Source organism: Arachis hypogaea, chromosome 20, assembly GCF_003086295.3.
Source record: "Arachis hypogaea cultivar Tifrunner chromosome 20, arahy.Tifrunner.gnm2.J5K5, whole genome shotgun sequence".
Lineage (NCBI taxonomy): Eukaryota > Viridiplantae > Streptophyta > Magnoliopsida > Fabales > Fabaceae > Arachis > Arachis hypogaea.
Window position 1 is genome coordinate 9,265,691 of NC_092055.1, and position 4,753 is coordinate 9,270,443.

The following is a 4,753-nucleotide window of genomic DNA, read 5'->3' on the forward strand; positions in this document are numbered from 1 at the left end:
GAAATTTTGTGGCTATCATAATTTTTTAAACAACTCCATTAGATAATTAATAAGAGGTGTAGTCAACTTCAACCAACTCTTATTTGAAGTGTACCTCAAGGTCCATAAAAAAAAACATCCACAATATAAAAAACATTTAAATTATATATAAAAAACATCAAAATACATGAAAAAAAAATCTAAAGTACATCGAAAAAATCCAAATCACATTAAATTTATTCTCAAGAAATTATAGATGTTTCTTTCTTTGTAATTGGATGTCTTTTTCTTTGTAAAAAAAAATATTTACATCCTAAACTCTAATACATTTCTTATTAAGAGATGAAAAAGCATCTACAATATAAAAAAGAAATCAAATTATATAAAAAAATCCACTTTACATAAAAAAAACATCCAAATCATATCGATAAAAAGATTCAAACCACATTAAATTCGTTCTCAAGGGGTTGTGGATGTTTCTTTGAAATTTTATGTTTCTTTTTTGTAATTGGATGTAAAAGAAGCATCCATATTTTAAACTCTAATATATTTTCTACTAAGAGATGGAAAAAATCCACAATATAAAAAAAAATTCAAATTACATGAAAAAAACATTCAAATCACATCGAAAAAATCCCAATCACATCGAAAGAAGAATGGCGGCGGAGGTTGCGACGTGAGGAGAGGGGGTAGCGCGATGGAAGATGGCGATGCAAGAGAGGACATGCCCAATTTGGCGCGATGGGCGATGGTAGCGCAATAGGAAGTGGGAGGCGGATGAAGGAGTGCGACGGGATGGCAGGGGCGCGACGCGATTAGTGACGGCAGCGCGATAAGGGATGGGAGGAAAACGTCAACAACGCGATGGACAAAAGGAGTGGAAGAGAGAGGATGAGAGCGTGTATAATGAGTGATTTATGACTTGGATATACGACGCGAATATGTAAAAAGTCCAAAACCTAATTTTTTGAGGTTATACATGACACATTCAAGCACTGTTCAACGACACGTCACAGTCAGCCTTCGCGTCGTGCCAAATGAGCATTATGAAAACTACAATGTAACCTATTAATACACTCGAAATGGACATTTTCGGGACAAGTACGCAGCAACATGGTGTCCGTGGTGAGTGTGGTAAGTGAAGGGAGTCCCTGGCTTAGTTTGCCTAATGTTGGAACCGGGTGAAAAGGACGAATCCAGGTCCTCAAAGGTTAGCTTTCGCTGTTGAAAGAAGCAAGAAACAAATAACTTTTTCCTTATATTAGCCACATCCATGGGAATCAAAACATAAGAGGACACTAAACATACAACACATTACCTTCAACGAGACCGACTTCATCTCAGCTCCTGTCGCATAAGGTTGCCTTTGGCTATTTTGTATATCCGTCATGGCTGTAGCCTTCCTGTCAGAGGAAGAATACGTCTGCCTTTCACCACTCGTTTTCCAGGCGGTAGCTTCGCACTTGTACAGGGCTTTTTTCCCCTCTGAGATTTTGCCGGATTCTCCTTATTGGTTTCTTTCCTTCCTTTAGTTTCAGGCGTCGTCGGCCATTCTTTGAATACCTTTGTCCTGAGTTTACCGTTATTAGCAGTGTTGACGAGCATAATCAGGGCTTGAATAGTTCTCCCATGATCTTCCATAAGCTCGCTAATGCGCAACTGGTCATTATGGTTCTTTAGAATTGTCTTTGTTACCTCTTTATCCGACAGAATATATTGTATTTAAAAAGTGGACCAACTTAGTTTCTTGGCACAAAATAAAGTAAGAAACAGTCAACGTTATCTTTTGAATAATTGTCAAGACATTCAACATGTTGTCCTCCAGACTCGACCTACCTCCACCATTGGTACCTTTTGCAACCCCACTTTACAACAAAATAATACAAGTAAAATATAAAAAGAATTAGCCAAAATGTATATCATAAGCTGAGTCATATAAACTATAAAGTCAACACATGGTAAACACGGTCACCTTGCTAGTGATGCATCGACGTCGGTGGTTTCCGCTGCTTTCTCAGTCACAGTGCTATTCACCTTCATTGTGCTTTCCTCCTTATCTTCCGAAGTTGGGAGCTTTATTTCTTTTCTCTCACACACAACATCATAACCCATTGAGTGATACAAAGAAGGAAAGGTTGTTTCTTTATTGTCTTGAGCCACCTCACAAACGGGCCCAATAGAGGCCTAATTACTTTTGCGAGGCCCAGGTTGCCAGTATCATCCTATGTAATTACGATTCATTTGGTATCATACAAGTAGTAGCGGACCCAAAAAAATGAAATCAATGAATCATAACCATTCATTTGTTGCTTATTAAAAAAATGAATGGATTCGATTCAAATTTCCAATAAACAATAATGGACTGAGGCACCTATGATGTAATAAGATATTCATTTCTCAATAACAAATTAAACCTTTATCAAAGAGAAAGTACAACTACTGTAATCCCCTGAGAGGGTTGAGGTGACCTTCACAAAGTAGGGGATAGGATTAAGCTCCCTCCAACCAATGATAAGATTGTTGACAACTAAAAACATTATTTTTTTCTTTAAAAAAATTATCGATATACTTAAATTTCACATTATTTTGGTCATGACTCCATCATATATATTATTAGCTATCGAGTTACAATAACTATATGTCAATTAAAACTTAATTTTTTAAGACATCTACTTAGGCTAAATTAAAAAATATTATGATAAAAAACACGCATTTACTATCAAACATTACTTTCGAACTATGTTGACAAATCTGCATCACCAAATATCTTGTAACATTTTTAATTCCGACTTTTAATGATACAAATTTTTATTTCTTAAATAACGTATTTACATTTGTTATCTAATGTATTATTCCCACTTTGTTCACACATAATATATTATATCGAAATATTACAAATACTTTATCATGTAATACGGCTCAACAATAATTTTACCCTTAAATATGTTCTAAATTAATTTACTATAATTTTACCGTTAACTTAACATAATAAGGGTTTTGTTTTTTTATATCATTTATTTTTTTTATGATTATGAATCCTATTTGCATTTACTGATCATACCAATTTGGTTTGGTAACAGTACAATATCATCTACAACTACGTAACTTGCGTTAATATCGAATTCAATTTTTTTCTTTCGTCCATTGTTATCCTTTGAAACCAAAGTAGTTGTAACTGGGTGAGAAGGAAACATTTGGAAATTATCATTAAAAAAAACTCCTAATTATAGAAAAAACAAATTTTTTTTGTTTACATAACACAAAATAAGTACATCATCCTTTCCATATACATCACAATCACCATAAAGTACAGAAAAAGTTGATGTGACATTGACAAGGTATGGGGACTAGGATTGCATCGCGTGTGACTGATGACAAGATAGGAGAAAACCCTTATAACACGCCTCGTCCATTCCCGCTCAAGGGTTGAAAAAGTTTTGAAACCTCATTTTTATCTGATCTAAAAAATATTTCGTCATTTACCTAAACCTTATTCATTTTTGTTTTCTTTTTTTCAACATATGATCCTGGTCAAATTGCTTCAATAAATACAAATGCGAGGACTTAATTTTAGTTCATCGAATAAAAAAGTATTGAAAATTTTATATAATCTAACTCGATTTGATAAGTGATTTCAAATGGTACTAAATTATCAACAATTAAATTAACTTTCAATTCATCATTCAAAGAACTACTGAACCAAGATTAACATCAACAATGCAAGGTTAAAATTATAATGCAGGCAAATCTACTCCTTCAGAAAAACGTAAACAGAAACTGATGATTAATATTTTTATAAAATATAAAGTTTAATCTTACCTAAGACACAACCAGTCCACAACACGAACATTCCAGCAACATATAAATCGGCAATCAAAGAAGCTGTCCGAACCGGACTCCCTAAGCCGTTGTGAGTTCAAAAGGGGGAATAATAATGATAGAAAACAAACCATAGTATACTAATAAACAAGGTTAATTAACATCAAACTCTAAGCCACCCTAACAGCCGAACATGGCGTTGTAAAGGCCTAACCTTTACTTCATATCAGCGTTCTCCTTCTCCAGTTCAGCAACACGATCCGGCATGAACATCCTCAACAGCCGTTGCAACTTGAGAACATGTTCCTTGTAGGAAGCGCCACTTGGTAATTGAAATCAAATATCTTCCTCTCTGTCTCTTTCAGAAGCCTCTCCAGAGTGATAAATATGGCATCTTGCCTAGTGAAACGTGGATCAGTAGACAAGCGCCCATACACAAAAAAATTAACCCTATTCCTAGTGCTTTGTAGAGACACCCCAAAGCCAAAGTAGTTCTTTCCATGGACACAGACGCCATCACAAATGAAAAACACTAGAGGACCTACCTGAAGTTGAGCATAAGTGCGAAACAGCAGCTACTCCAAGTCCTCCATCATGACAAACTGAGTCGAATCTACCTTCGGGACAACATCTAAACGGACACATGCAAAATACATGATTACCATAACCCCGACGAAGTTGACCATGACACACAAGAAACCAATATAAACCACAAAATAATGGCAACGTACCTAAGTCAGAAGGGAGGAGGTCCCATCAAAATTCGGGCTATGCCACCCTTACGGGTTCCATCAAAATCACATTTTCCAACCATTTCTCAACCAGCTTCAATATCAAATAATTATCAAATATCAAATCCTTTCTAATTTTTAAACCAATTTTTATATGAGATCAAGTTCGATGTCAAACCATTTCAAAACCAATTTATTTCTCTAATTCAATTTATTTCCAATAA

At 35.0% G+C, this 4,753-nt stretch overlaps 1 long non-coding RNA gene across 1 annotated transcript; it reads right to left on the minus strand.

The window, feature by feature from the left end:
• Window positions 1-344: 344 nt before the first annotated feature.
• On the minus strand, window positions 345-1,630 carry LOC140182577 (uncharacterized). The gene is made up of 2 exons (XR_011878465.1): window positions 1,298-1,630; window positions 345-1,200 (listed from the first exon to the last, which is right to left on the minus strand). It is a non-coding gene; the product is annotated as an uncharacterized lncRNA (long non-coding RNA).
• Between the last annotated feature and the right edge of the window lie 3,123 nt (window positions 1,631-4,753).